The sequence below is a fragment of the Phyllobates terribilis genome, unplaced genomic scaffold (genome assembly GCF_046119375.1).
Source record: "Phyllobates terribilis strain yellow unplaced genomic scaffold, ASM4611937v1 Scaffold_2__4_contigs__length_985480577, whole genome shotgun sequence".
NCBI lineage: Eukaryota > Metazoa > Chordata > Amphibia > Anura > Dendrobatidae > Phyllobates > Phyllobates terribilis.
In genome coordinates, this window is record NW_027362762.1 from 184,032,044 (window position 1) to 184,048,550 (window position 16,507).

General features: G+C 42.9%; 1 protein-coding gene across 2 annotated transcripts in view; it reads left to right on the forward strand.

Moving 5' to 3' along the window:
* Nucleotides 1–11,233: 11,233 nt before the first annotated feature.
* TAC3 (tachykinin precursor 3) overlaps nt 11,234–16,507 on the forward strand; it is a 156,031-nt gene continuing 150,757 nt past the window's right edge. For both annotated transcript variants that reach the window (XM_073670173.1, XM_073670177.1), the window contains exon 1: nt 11,234–11,393. The gene's annotated coding sequence lies outside the window, so the exon portion shown is untranslated. The remainder of the gene's footprint in view (nt 11,394–16,507) is intronic.

Genomic DNA, 16,507 nt, shown 5'->3' on the forward strand with positions numbered 1-16,507 from the left:
TGTTTGCAGGGATCTTTTTCCCAATGGCGGATTTCAGCTCACCCCAAAGATTTTCAATGGGATTGAGGTCAGGATTCATTGCTGGCCATTTTAAAACAGTCCAATTTTTTAATTTTCAACCATTCCTGTGTACTTTTGGATGTGTCCTTTGGGTCATTGTCTTGCCAGAAGACCAATGATCTTTGATTCAAACCAAGTTTTCTTACAATGGATAGGACATTTCGCTGTAAAATCTCTTGATAACTCTCTGATTTCATGATTCCTGTGATATGGTCAAGGCCTTCAGTACCAAATGCAGCAAAGCAACCACACAGAATTATGGATATTCCACCATGCTTAATTGTTGGTAAGGTGTTCTTTTCCTTATAAACTTCATTGTGGCGTCTGCAAACAAACTGTTGCTTTGCATTGATAAAAAGCTCTATTTTTATTTCATCTGTCCATAGAACATTTTCCCAGAAGAATTGTGGTTTGTCAAGGTACTCTTTGGCAAAGATCAGTCATTCCTTTTTATGTATTTTCTTCAGTAATGGTTTCTTCCTTGGCCTTTGCCCATAAAGCTCGGCTTGGTTTAGTGTGCAGGATATGGTACTTGTTGAAACCATGACCCCAGACTGTTCCAGGTTGGCCTTCAGATCTTTGGATGTTTGATGTGGTGTTTTTTCCACCATTCGCACCAACCTTTTAAGACATCTCTTGTCAATTTTCCTCTTTCCCCCCGTCTAGGGAGGTTCTTGAGGTTCTATGCTTGACAAATTTCTTAATAACATTGCACACTGTTGAAACTGGGATACCAAGGTCTTTGGAGATGGCCTTATATACTTTGGAAGTCTTGTATTTGCTATTAATAGCAGCTCCTTTGTCTTCACCATTGTGACAAAGGAACAGGGCATACCATGTAGCTTTTTAAAACACTGAAGTCATCATTCATTGGCTAATTCATGTCACATGGGCACCGACAATTAATCACAGGTGAATCTCTTTTGTGATTTACCACAGGTGAGTCAAAATGTGTTTCCATACTAAATAAATGGAAAAGGTTCTAATACGAGTGACACAGCAAGCTTTAGGTTTTTCTATTTTTCCGTCCCATTTTTTTTTTTTTAAATTATGGTTTATCATTTACTCTTTTGTATTTAACATGAGTGATTTTTTTCAGGAGATATTCCACATTATGTACTGTGGTAAGGCGACTTGCTCGGCTCTCACAGAGGTAGACACGGGAACACTTCTTGGGTTTACCTCCTGCTGGTTTATTAGGACACAGCATAAACCACTGCGGTGTTCCACAAAAATAAACACGGCCATTACGGCATAACGAGAATCAAAACAAAAATATAACGTGTAGCATAGTTCATGAGTGAGCAGGGTTTCGCCCACTCTGGGTAACACAACAAAATTTCACCAAAGTCCTTCTGTGGAGCTCTCTGGCTTCCACCCACAGTCTGGAGACTTCCTTGGTCTCCAAATAGACAACTGAAAAAAAACTCAATGCTGGAAAATTAACCTCCCCAGCCACATCCTTTAGGTGGAGATATGAGAGCCCCCCCCCCCCATCTCAAGCCTGCTCACAAATAACCCAACCCAAGATGGCTGATTAACCTCTTCAGCACCTAACATGCTGGAGACAACCTTCTGGGTTTCACATCATGGAAGACAGCAACTTCCGTGACATATATCTCCCCTCACATACATCGCCAGTGACCCTGTCACAGTACTTAAACTTCATGGATGCCAATAATGATGAGCAGGACTGTAGCTTTGTGTCATGTCTAGAATGGAGCTTCAACTGTGAGGGATGATGTCACAAAAAGGAGAAGAGTCACCTTCATTACAGTGCAGAGAGTTCATACTAAATAAGTAGAGGTGTGCCTTTGTGCTGATAACTAAGAGGAGCGATGTTTTGCGGATGGAGCTGTATATAGATGAGAGGAGAGATGCACTGCAATATGGGCTGAAAGGGGTCATGTATTGCAAGATGTATCTGTACACAGGGAGCACAGAGGATGATATATTGCAAGATGGGGCTCTGTACAGATGGGCTGAGAAAAAAAGATATACTGCAAAAGTGGGCTCTGTACATAGAGGCTGAGAGGAGAGATATATTAGACTAGAAGCACTAGATGCAGCAGAGTCAAATGTGTGGACAGCTCAAGAACAACACAGTTATTTAAGCAATCTTAAACCTTGTTACAGGAGTATAGTAGATTAACAGAGTTAAAGGTGTGAACAATATCAATAATAGCAGAGTCAAATTTATTATTATTTACTTTAATTCAGCAGAGTTGAAGGTGTGAACAGCACCAGGAATAGCAAAGTTGTGTTTGCTACCAGTACCTTAATTCAGCAGAGTTCAAGGTGTGAACAGCACCATGAATGGAATAGACATGCTTGATATCAGGTACCTTGGTAGCTGTGTTGAGAGTTTGGACAGCAACAGGATAGCAGGACTGAGCTTGTAGTGGTAGCTGGTCGCAGGATAGCAGTCTGAAGAAGCTGTACTGATACTCAGACACTTGGCTTTGAGGTGAAACAATTGGGAAGTGTCACTTAACTCCAGGAAAACACATGATATGATATGATATGATAGCAGAGTGCCACCTGAGTACTAAGGCAGTATTTCAAGCAGGCATCTGAGCTGGCCTTAAAAGGACTTGGATGATGACGTCAAAGGTGCTTAAGGGCTACCATAGTAACCCACTGTGGACTAGCACAGATAAAACCGTCCATGAGCAGGAAGCAAACCTGACACTGGAGCCGGGACCTGTGAATAACAGTAGCTCGAGGCTTTTTATGCTGAATTTGCTGACTGTAATTTTTAACTTACCAAAATATTACTTTTAGGATCTAAAGTTATCATGTTGGCACATTTGGCACATTAATATGGGATCACAATACATCTCTGATCAAATTAAGTTATTTTTACAATGGTTGTTTACATACTAGCTGAGCCTTTTTGGAAGGCAAAGGCCTGAAAACACCATGTCAAGACTCTGAACAAATTTATTGCTACAGATTTTGTTCCCTAGACTAAGGTGTTGTTACTAGATTAGACCTCATTTAAAAGCTTTTGGCAAACAGCTGTGAAATAATCTAACAATCTGGTATATTGTCACTGTAGCTCAGGTACAATGAATCAAATAACAAAAGTGACATGGAAAGATTTGCATAGATGTAGTAAAAAATCTAATTTGCAAAACATACTTTAAATAACATTTCAGCGAAAAAATGAGTGATAGACTGTAACTGAGCTGCAGATATGTGGTAGGGTGAATAGTCAGCTAATGCTATGTATAAAGAATTGAGTAGGGAGCTGGAAATAAGTGTAAAATAAGGTTGATGAGGAAGAATAAACAGGGAATTAAAGAATGATTGCTAATCTGACAGACCTTAAATAAGAACTTAAAGGATCAAAGTTATATTGGCCCAAATTGAAGTCAAATGCAAACTCCTTATAAGGAATATTACAATCCAACATACAATGCCTTGAAAAAGTATTTATACCAAATGAACTTTTCCACTTTTTTTTCATGTCTTTTCATATTTTTTCAAACCCCACAAACTTAAATGTTTTTTATTTGGATTTTATGTGACGAATCCCTATTCCTGTTCCGGTGTGCTGTAACACAGAGGGGATTGTTATTTAAGTTGGTTGTTTTACCTTCTCACCCGGAAAGTGTTCGGCCGCAGTCCACCAGGCGGCATCGCGGACCCCGGGTTCGGTTGCATTCCATTATTTAATAAAGTTGTTTGCAACCGTCCCCTTAACAACTAGCTATTGATCCCATTCTACGCCCGGGTGGCGAGCATTTTTATTGGTATATTGTCTCCCATCCTGGTACTTGTGCCGCCCCCATCCTCGTATTTGTGCTCCCCAATCCTGTTCCCCCATCCTGTTATGTGCTGCCCTCATCCCTATCCTGGTATGTATGGCATGCCTCATCCCTATCCTGGTATGTATGGCACGCCTCATCCCTATCCTGGTACGCATGGCTCCCCTCACCCTCAATCCTGGTATGCATGGCAACCCTCACCCCCAATCCTGGTATGCATGGCACTCCTCATCCCTATCCTAGTATGCATGGCACGCCTCATCCCTATCCTGGTATGCATGGCACCCCTCACCACCAATCCTGGTATGCATGGCACTTCTCACCACTAATCCTGGTATGCGTGGCTCCCCTCATCCCCCAATCCTGGTATGCATGGCTCCCCTCATCCCCCAATCCTGGTATGTATGGTCCCCTCATCCACCAATCCTGGTATGCATGGTACCCCTCATCCCCCCCAATCCTGGTATGCATGGTACCCCTCATCCCCCCAATCCTGGTATGCATGGTACCCCTCATCCCCCCAATCCTGGTATGCATGGTCCCCTCATCACCCAATCCTGGTATGCATGGTACCCCTCACCCCCCAATCCTGGTATGCATGGTACCCCTCACCCCCCAATCCTGGTATGCATGGTACCCCTCATCCCTCAATCCTGGTATGTATGGTACCCCTCATCCCCCAATCCTGGTATGCATGATACTCCTCAACCCCCCAATCCTGGTATGCATGGTCCCCTCATCCACCAATCCTGGTATGCATGGTACCCCTCATCCCTCAATCCTGGTATGCATGGTACCCATCACTCCTCAATCCTGGTATGCATGGTACCCCTCACACCTCAATCCTGGTATGCATGGCACCCCTCTTCCCATAATCCTGGTATGCATGGCACCCCTCATCCCCAATCCTGGTATGCATGGTACCCCTCATCCCCCAATCCTAGTATGCATGGCACCCCTCATCCCATAATCCTGGTATGCATGGCACCCCTCATCCCCAATCCTGGTATGCATGGCACCCCTCATCCCCCAATCCTGGTATGCATGGCACCCCTCATCCCCCAATCCTGGTATGCATGGTACCCCTCATCCCCCAATCCTGGTATGCATGGTACCCCTCATCCCCCAATCCTGCTATGCATGGTACCCCTCATCCTCCAATCCTGGTATGCATGGTACCCCTCATCGACCAATCCTGGTATACATGGTACCCCTCATCCCCCAATCCGGGTATGCATGGTACCCCCCATTCTTCAATCCTGGTATGCATGGTCCCCTCATCCCCCATTCCTGGTATGCATGGTCCCCTCATCCCTCAATCCTGGTATGCATGGTCCCCTCATCCCTCAATCCTGGTATGCATGGTGCCCTCACCACCCATTTCTGGTATGCATGGTCCCCTCATCCCCCCAATCGTGGTATCTGTGGCCCCCTCATCCCTCAATCCTGGTATGTATGGTACCCCTCATCCCCCAATCCTGGTATGCGTGGTACCCTCATCCCCAATCCTGGTATCATGGTCCCCTCATGCCCAATCCTGGTATGCATGGTCCCTTAATCCCCAATCCAGCTATGCATGGCACCCCTCATCCCCCAATCCTGGTATGCATGGCACCCCTCATCCCCCAAGCCTGGTATGCATGGCACCCCTCATCCCCCAAGCCTGGTATGCATGGCACCCCTCATCCCCCAATCCTGGTATGTATGGTACCCCTCATCCTCCAATCCTGGTATGTATGGTACCCCTCATCCCCCAATCCTGGTATACGTGGCCCCCTCATCCCACAATCCTGGTATGCATGGTCCCCTCACCTCCAATCCTGGTATGCATGGTCCCTTCATCCCCCAATCCTGGTATGCATGGTCCCTTCATCCCCCAATCCTGGTATGCATGGTCCCCTCACCCACCAATACTCGTATGCATGGCCCCCCAGATCCCTATCCTGGTATGCATGGTACCCCTCATCCTCCAATCCTGGTATGCATGGTACCCCTCATCCCCCAATCCTGGTATGCATGGTCCCCTCATCCACCAATCCTGGTATGCATGGTACCCCTCATCCACCAATCCTGGTATGCATGGTACCCCTCAACCCCCCAATCCTGGTATGCATGGTACCCCTCATCCCTCAATCCTGGTATGCATGGTACCCCTCATCCCTCAATCCTGGTATGCATGGTACCCCTCATCCCTCAATCCTGGTATGCATGGTATCCATCACCCCTCAATCCTGGTATGCATGGCACCCCTCTTCCCATAATCCTGGTATGCATGGCACCCCTCATCCCCCAATCCTAGTATGCATGGTACCCCTCATCCCATAATCCTGGTATGCATGGCACCCCTCATCCCCCAATCCTGGTATGCATGGCACCCCTCATCCCCCAATCCTGGTATGCATGGTGCCCCTCATCCCCCAATCCTGGTATGCATGGTACCCCTCATCCCCCAATCCTGCTATGCATGGTACCCCTCATCCTCCAATCCTGGTATGTATGGTACCCCTCATCGACCAATCCTGGTATACATGGTACCCCTCATCCCCCAATCCGGGTATGCATGTTACCCCTCATTCCTCAATCCTGGTATGCATGGTCCCCTCATCCCTCAATCCTGGTATGCATGGTCCCCTCACTCCCCATTCCTGGTATGCATGGTCCCCTCATCCCCCCCAATCGTGGTATCTGTGGCCCCCTCATCCCTCAATCCTGGTATGCATGGTACCCCTCATCCCCCAATCCTGGTATGTGTGGTACCCCTCATCCCCCAATCCTGGTATGTGTGGTACCCCTCATCCCCCAATCCTGGTATGCGTGGTACCCTCACCCCCAATCCTGGTATGCATGGTCCCCTCATGCCCAATCCTGGTATGCATGGTCCCTTCATCCCCAATCCAGCTATGCATGGCACCCCTCATCCCCCAATCCTGGTATGTGTGGTGCCCTCACCCCAATCCTGGTATGCATGGCCCCCCTCATCCCACAATCCTGGTATGTATGGTACCCCTCATCCTCCAATCCTGGTATGTATGGTACCCCTCATCCCCCAATCCTGGTATAAGTGGTCCCCTCATCCCTCAATCCTGGTATGCATGGTCCCCTCACCTCCAATCCTGGTATGCATGGTCCCTTCATCCCCCAATCCTGGTATGCATGGTCCCCTCACCCACCAATAATCGTATGCATAGCCCCCCAGATCCATATCCTGGTATGCATGGTACCCCTCATCCCCCAATCCTAGTATGCATGGTACCCCTCATTCCCCACTCCTGGTATGCATGGTACCCCTCAATCCTGGTATGCATGGTACCCCTCATCCCCCAATCCTGGTATGCATGGTACCCCTCATCCCCCAATCCTGGTATGCATGGGTCCCCTCATCCACCAATCCTGGTATGCATGGTACCCCTTATCCCCCAATCCTGGTATGCATGATACCCCTCATCCCCCAATTCTGGTATGCGTGGTACCCCTCATCCCCCTGTAAATGTGTCTTCAGTAAAATGGCGCCGGATAGTGCTATGCACATGCACTGATTCCGACGCCTTCACTCTGCCCCCGGTCTCCAGCCTGAAGAGAGGCGCCGCGGCAATGCTCCTCCCGGTCAGGTAAGTATGTAAGTATGGCGCCGGAGATCGCGGTATGTACTCAGTGTCTACGCATACCGTGATCTCCGGCGCCATACACTCCTCTTACCTGTAACGGCTCCAAGCGTTCTACTGTCTGGAGCCAGACTGCCAGTCGCACATGCGCAGTGTATAGAGGCTACAGACAGAGGGACACTTGGCCGGTTATATTATAGATGTAAACTTCTGGTTTCAACTGTATGCTTTCATCTAAACCATCCATTGTATTTTTGGCAGTATGTTTAGGGTCGTTGCCCTGCTGGAAGGTGAATCTATGCCCCAATCTTTTGCAGTCTCTAACAGGTTTTCCTCCTGGATTGCCCTGTACAGTGGGAAAAAAAGTATTTAGTCAGCCACCAATTGTGCAAGTTTTCCCACTTAAAAAGATGAGAGGCCTGTAATTGACATCATAGGTAGATCTCAACTATGAGAGGCAAAATGAAAAAAAAATCCTGAAAATCACATTGTCTGATTTGGAAAGAATTTTTTTTCAAATTTTGGTGGAAAATAAGTATTTGGTCAATTACAAAAGTTCAACGACAAAGGTCAAACTTTTCCTTTAAGTCTTCACAATGTTGGCACACACTGTTGCTGGTATGTTGGCCCATTCCTCCATGCAGATCTCCTTTAGAGCAGTGATGTTTTGGGGCTGTTGCTGGGCAACACGGACTTTCAAGTCCCTCCAAAGGTTTTCTGTAGGGTTTAGATCTGGAGACTGGCAAAGGCATTCCAGGACCTTGAAATGCTTTTTACAAAGCCACTCCTTCGTTGCCCTGGTGGTGTGCTTGGGATCATTGTCATGCTGAAAGACCCTCGTTGCCCTGGTGGTGTGCTTGGGATCATAGTCATGCTGAAAGACCCAGTCACGTTTCATCTTCAATGCCCTTGCTGATGGAAGGAGGTTTGCACTGAAAATCTCACGATACATGGCCCCATTCATTCTTTCTTGTACACGGATCAGTCTTCCTGGTCTCTTGGCAGAGAAACAGCCCCAAAGCATGATATAGCCACCCCCATGCTTTACAGTAGGTATGGTGTTTTTTGGATGCAACTCAGCATTCTTTCTCCTCCAAGCACAAGTTGTGTTTCTACCAAACAGTTCTACTTTGGTTTCATCTGATCATATGACATTCTCCCAATACTCTTCTGGATCATCCAAATGCTCTCTAGCAAAGTTCAGACGGGCCTGGATATGTAATGGCTTAAGCAGGGGAACACATCTGGCACTGCAGGATCTGAGTCCCTGGCGGCGTAGTGTATTACTGATGGTAGCCTTTGTAACGTTGGTCCCAGCTCTCTGCAGGTCATTCACTAGGTCCCCCCGTGTGGTTCTGGGATTTTTGCTCACCGTTCTTGAGATCATTTTGACCCCATGGGGTGAGATCTTGTGTGGAGCCCCAGATCGAGGGAGATTATCAGTGGTCTTGTATGTCTTCCATTTTTTAATTATTGCTCCCACAGTTGATTTCTTCACACCAAGCTGCTTGCCTATTGCAGATTCAGTCTTCCCAGCCTGGTGCAGGGCTACAATTTTGTTTCTGGTGTCCTTCGACAGGTCTTTGGTCTTCACCATAGTGGAGTTTGGAGTGTGACTGTTTGAGGTTGCGGACAGGTGTCTTTTATACTGATAACAAGTTCAAACAGGTGCCAGTACTACAGGTAATGAGTGGAGGACAGAGGAGCCTCTTAAAGAATTAGTTACCGGTCTGTGAGAGCCAGAAATATTGCTTGTTTGTAATTGATATACTTATTTTCCACTAAAATTTGAAAAAAATTTCTTTCCAAATCAGACAATGTGATTTTCAGGATTTTTTTTCTCATTTTGTCTCTCATAGTTGAGGTCTACCTATGATGTCAATTACAGGCCTCTCTCATCTTTTTAAGTGAGAGAACTTGCACAATTGGTAGCTGACTAAATACTTTTTTTCCCCCACTATACTTACTGTAGCTCCATCCATCTTCCCTTCAACTCCTAGAACCCAGCAGCTTCTGCTTTCTTTCTACACCCAGCGATTACATGGTCACTGGATCTGGAGGAGAAAGCACTGTCAGTGATTCCTAATCTGTATACAGCCCTTGTTTAGCATTGTGTATATAGAGCTCAAGAAGGCAAGCATGGTAATTAACCATGTGTGCCTTTTTATGTGCAGTCTGTGTTTGACAGAAGGCTTCCCACTCCACAGCTGCATGATCTCCGGCAAGCTGTTTAGTCTGCATTAACGCTTTAGCACGTCACTGCAGAGTAAAATGTGGACCGCCCAAACATGTATAGTCTACGGGCAGTCCAATAGTAGTTATAATGTATTTTATTTTAAAAGCCGCAGTGATTCAGAGAAAAACATATATTGCTGCAATAATAGAGCTGATCTGTGCTGCTCATAGTTTAGTCAGCATGAATCAACTGTCAGCGTGAGATCTGGTTTGGCTGGGTGAGAGGCGTCTGACCGGGATCCAAGGAGTAACATTTCTCCTTGTGTTGTATTGGCATGTCACTCTTCACAAGGAGAAACGTTAGCCCTTGGATCCCGGTCAAACGTCTCTCACCCAGCTAAATCAGATCTCACACTTTGCACGGATGGGGGGCAGCACCCTAAAACAGAGTGTCTGCAAACTGAGATCCTGGTTTGGCTTTTATCCTAAGTCATGTGGCAAGACTCATTAAAGAGCCAACATTGACTTTTAGGATTTCAACTTCAAATAGGTGCCACTAGAGTTCTAGTCCCCTTCCTCTCTGAAGAGGCAATATGCATATTTAATTGCCCAGAGGAGCATTGCAAGGCTTAAAAGTCACCTCACCTTGGCATATCAGGCCTGGCATGCCACTCTCCACAGGGAGAAACATTACCCCTGGGATCCATGACATATAATAGCACATTTATGGCAAAAAAGTGACACTTGCTTAGGAATAATACAATGTAGGTGATCAGATGGAATTCCCGCTGCAACAGGAGGGTGTTCGATTACCTGTAGCAACTCACAAAGGATAAAGCAGATCTGGACAATCCAGCACATAACAGTGAGGTTCGTGAGATATCAGTCCTTAATTTTGTAAAATGGTGGCAGACCGAGGTTCTACCCATTATATATACATGCACATTTAAATTAATTTCATGGGGATACCGTGTTAAGGCATTTCCAGATCCTTTATCTCTCTTAGCAATGGTCAGGTATACTGAATTTCAGCACGCCTGATCCTTTCTTTCATCTAATGTTTCCCAGTGAGGGAGAATCGCTTGGCCTCTTTACATATTGTATGTCTGGCCAACCCCATTGAAATCAGTAGGTATGGCTGACTTTCTTCTAATCTGCATGAGGATTTAGTTTATCAGTCACAATAAAGAATGGTGTTTTTATACCTTAATTTTTATTTTGCAGATAATATACACATGTAGCAGAGCTAAATTTGCAATATGCAGTGAAGCTGGAATTGTCATTTAACATAACACGACATGGTATGTGTAGTTTTACGGAACCCTACCGTACGATCTTTCCTCAGCTATCACAATGTCACACAATGCTGCTCTCTAGTGTTAAATGACACATTCAGCTCTGCTATATCATTCTGTACATGGAAGGTATTTCATATTTGCAAGGGATAAAATTATTTAATGACAATTGCTTTGTAAGAAAGTGCAAAACAAAAAAACCCAGAATACAAACAGACAAGGAACAAGGAAGAGTGACACAAATAATATTAAATATACAAAAGGAAAAAATGTTGAGAGGAGAAAGAAAGAGAGAAAAGGGGGAAAGACGGACTGGGAAATAAATAGGATGAGTTATACTGAAGAGAGGGAGAGAAGGGATGAGTGACAGGAACATCGCATCACTGAGGAGGACCTGGGTCTCTATTTAAAGGCAGAGGATCCAGTGCAGACTCCTCAAGGCAGCTCACAGCTCTTCAGGAGAGGATCAGAGTGACTCCAACATCCAGGTACAGCATCCACTGCCTTATAGGAGTCCAGAGGCACTGCTAGTGTGCTGTCTGTCTTGTCCTCTAAGACTTGTATTCTTCTAGGATATATTGTATCTTTAGATTCTGTAGATAAGTTTATTTTATCTAAATGATACTGTACGAATAGGAAAGTGGGTATTGTAGGATTTGGTTTATTCTATTGATTGCAGTATGGTTTTAGCCGATTTTTGTATTAATAATGACTTAATCGATTCTAATGACGGATGTTTGATCATTTACAAAACTGTAAAACAATCTGCACCTATGCAAACAACTATGTGATTAACAGAGAGCACAGAAGTAAAGTACAGCCCAGGCTTTATCACATGCAGCAATGTTTGTATGTAAGTAGCAGTTTTATTAGTACAGATAACAATAGAAAATTCTGATTGCAAGTTAATCGACCCTGTATAATCCCTTTCAGATCATCTCTGTCCTAAATAATCATTGAGCAGCATACGTGAATAATGCAATTCAGTCAATATTTTATAACTGATAAAACTTTATGCTGATGATGAGTTTGACATTAGAGAAAGTAGAAAGCAGAGTTGTACAGGCAAATACACTGTGTTCCAAATTATTATGCAAATAATATTTTCTCAGATTTTCCCAAATTACCTATATGAATTGCAGTCATTGTAATTTTCCAGTCAAATAACTATTAGAGTACAATTGAAAGGTTTTTGTACAAACTGCCTATGATAACAGTATATTTTTAAAAAAATAAAAAACTCAAACTGCACTCAAAATGCATGTTCCAAATTATTATGCACAGCAGAGTTTTCAACCTTTTCATTTTAATAAAGAACAAAAAAAATAGTTTTGGATGGTTTCTGCTCAATTGTTTTGCATGAGGACAGAATACCCTCCCAGAGCTGTTGCTTAGATGTGAACTGCCTCCCACCATCATAGACACTCCTTTTGATGATGCTCCAGAGGTTCTCAATGGGGTTGAGGTCAGGGGAGCATGGGTGCCATACCATAAGTTTGTCCCCTTTTATGCCCATAGCAGCCAGAGATTCAGACGTGTTATGTGCAGCATGAGACGAGGCATTATCATGCATGAAAATGATCTTGCTGCGGAATGTACGGTTCTTCTTCTTGAACCATGGAAGGAAGTGCTGTTTGAGAAACTCAACATACATTATGGAGTTCATCTTTACCCCTTCAGGGATCCTAAAAGGGCCCACAATCTCTCTCCCCATGATTCCAGCCCAAAACATTACTCCACCTCCTCCTTGTTAGCGCCGTAGCCGTGTTTGCATGGGGTGTCCATCAACCAACCATCCTCCACTCCATCCATCTGGACCATCGAGATCATTTCATGCATGATAATGCCCCATCTCATGCTGCACATAACACATCTGCATCTCTGGCTGCTATGGGCATAAAAGGGGACAAACTTATGGTGTGGCACCCATGCTCCCCTGACCTCAACCCCATTGAGAACCTCTGGAGCATCATCAAAAGGAGTGTCTATGATGGCGGGAGGCAGTTCACATCTAAGCAACAGCTCTGGGAGGGTATTCTGTCCTCCATGCAAAACAATTGAAGCAGAAACCATCCAAAACCTGACAAATTCAATGGACGAGAGAGTTCAGAAGCTCCTTTCGAACAAGGGGTCCTATGTGCAAATGTAACATCACCTAGAATAAAGTTTTGAGTTGAAAACTGTTTGATTTCAATTTGTAATAACCTGCTAATGCTTATAATTTCAAAAATTACCATTTTTTTTTGTTCTTTATTAAAATGAAAAGGTTGAAAACTCTGCTGTGCATAATAATTTGGAACATGCATTTTGAGTGCAGTTTGAGTTTTTTATTTTTTTAAAAATATACTGTTATCATAGGCAGTTTGTACAAAAACCTTTCAGTTGTACTCTAATAGTTATTTGACTGGAAAATTACAATGACTGCAATTCATATAGGTAATTTGGGAAAATCTGAGAAAATATTATTTGCATAATAATTTGGAACACAGTGTAAAGAGATGATGAAAACAATCCCTTTACCATCCATTAGAGTCAACTTGTAATAAGTAGCCTCATAGATTGAGCTCGTTAGGAAAAGCCTTTTGCTCAGGTTTGAACATCAGATTTTTTTTAATGGAGGTTTTGGAGCTGGCATCAACATAAGTTTACAGTTTTAACTCTTCCATATCCACATTATTCTACGTAGATAGGAAGGGAATATTATTTACAAACTTAGGCTACGTTCACATGACCATATTTTTGGTCGGAGTTGTGTCCGTGGAAAAAACTGACCTTACCCAGACAGCACTTGGACCAATGTCATTCAATTGGTCTGTTTGGATAAATGTATTTTTTTCACATTGACTTAATGTCCACGTGAAAAAAAATTGCAGCATTCACTAGTCTCTTCTGCATTTCTGATGAAACTTGTCTATTGGAGCACAAAAAAAAAAATCGGATCTCGTATGGATCAACTGAATCTCATCTGATTTTTATGGATACATTGCCATTATTAACAGAGGAAGCTATTTTTAGTCTTGTAAATTTGTTCACTGCTGATGTATAATAATAAATGTCATATGGATGCTATACGGGTGACATGCAGATGAGAAACTGTCTGTTTTTTCTGCATGAAAATCGGATGATCATAAACTCGTTTGAATTTAGTGTTAATTAGAGAATATAGCTGACTAAATGACTAAGTAACCAATATCTTGCAAAGGTAAACACAATAAATATGCACCAGCAATGCTGAAGTGTATAAGAAAAAGAAGTAATGTTCTGAAATGAAACATAAGCAGATAGGTGACGGTAATATGGAAAGAGCTAGTAACAGTTATGGCTGGAGTTGTGTCCACTTTGCGTCTGATAAGAGATACTTATCTGACTAGTCTTGTATGTATAAGTCAATCTCTTAGATTTTAAATAACACTCGATGTAGGCACGTCCTATGATAGAAAAGGAATGTTCTTCAGAAGGTTTCACAAGATGCCCCTGATGACGAGATGCAGCAAGTGACACTTTGCAAAACACCATCTTAATAACTGCAAAACTGCAGCGCTCTCAAATTACTTAAATTAATAATTAGCCGCTAAACTTACAGTAATGACAAAGCTAATGACTGTACACCACAAATAAAGAAAGGTTTCCTTTTAGCTTTAATTTACTAGTAACTGGCGCTGTGGGAAATATTCCATGCAGTGTTTATCTCATATCATTATGAACATGAAACTTAGAAGAAGAGTAAGCACTCTATGTGGATAGGAAAAGGATCTTACTACCAAGATAACGTAATTTATCATATAGTGATTTTACGTTGCCTATGTCTTCTACAATGATCACGGCACAAACTCATCTCGCCTCTTGCCTCTAGTGGGGCTGACAATGTAATCTCACACACATGAACACACAAGTGCTGATATCACATACAGCCAATAACTAAAGCAGCATTTTGCATTTTATTTAATTTTATTTTTGCCCACCTTATGATTAGCATACATGCAGTTGGAATAAGGTATAAACCTAACCAGTTGTTCTGTTAGATTGTATCCTTCCTTCCTGAGACTTGCAAATACATATAATGGAATGAGGTGGCTGGAAAAAGACGATCACTACCAGTGTGAATTATCTGTTAGGGGATTCGAATATTGAAGTGATGCAAGGTCTTACAGTAAAAGAATTACATAGATAGAGGAGAATAATTCTATCACTGGTGTTTGTCAAGCAGCACATACATTGATATTGTTCTTGATATGACTCATGTACTAAATGATCTGCTACCACAGTGTTCAGAGATCTAAAAATTATCTGCTTGTTATCAAAAATCATAAAAAAGAAGATGAGCGATACTTTATACATTAGAATGAAAACGCCACACAATAAAAGATCGTTTCGACAGAGCACCTATATACAATACATTTTAGTCCATATTCACATTGCAGCTGTCTGTATCTCTTGCAAAAGACGGAACAATTTTTGAGAAGAGTTTTGAACGAAAGACCATATGTGGATAAAAATTACAAACACAGCAGACATTTTCCAGACGATGATGGTCATCAGTTGGTCAGAATCATTATTCATTGTTAAATTTCACCCGTCGAATGGTTAAAATTACTATTTTCATCAACTTTAGTGTGATGTCTATGGCCACCGTAACAGGTGCAGTGTGTCGCTAGATGGTTATATTTTGATCCGAGGTAAGTTATGCATTCATGCATAAGCACATTGGGCATACATAGCTGTCATCTATACAGCATAATTGATATTTAATAATATTTAACTAGAAAGAGCTATCTAAACTGAAATAACAAATTTATGTACCTGGAAATAGAAATTCCACTCTAGTTATCTTCTGGGGCATTTTTTTTCACATATTGTAAAAGTCCTCAGTAGTTGATACCTTTTTGATTTAGCCATTTCTTTGTTACCTTGATTCAGCAGGTCCTCAGCTTCCAAAGGAGATATCTACTTTAGATAAACCTCTAAAGACGTTCTGCAGGGCTTGCAGGACATTCATGAACTATTCAAAGACAAATTTAAATGACAGGTTTATTTTTTTTGTCAACAAATGACTAAATAAGAAGTGATACCTCTTTGTAAATAGTTTTAAGTAAAAATATTCTACTGTTTTGCGTCTGCAATCTCCATGGTAATAGACTGCAAACTAATCCTGCAGTTCTATAGCTTTCCATCTGTACCTTAATAAGTTCTAAACTACTGAATGTATGATAGGAAGAAGTAGGAACAGCTACAAGACTCCTAACTGTCCCAATTTTATCGGTTTTCTCTAAGAAACAGACCTTAAAGAGGTAAGTTTTATAAAAATGTACCTTAAAGGGGGTGTTAAGAAATAGACATAGTTAATTAGACTGCATCAAAATAAACATAATTGACTTGCTTTTCTATTTGTTGTCATTCTTCTGTTAGAGGAGCTTTTAACTTACATAGTGTACAGCTTATTGCCAGTGAGATCAGCCACCAGAGTCTAGGAAGTATGTGCAGTGGTTACAGTCCCAGGTAGGGAGTTAACTCCCGAGATCCCAGAAAGCTCTCTTCAGCCCATTAATTTCTGAGCAGTTAGCTGCTCAACCCCAACTCCTTCTCATCACATAATAATAATAAT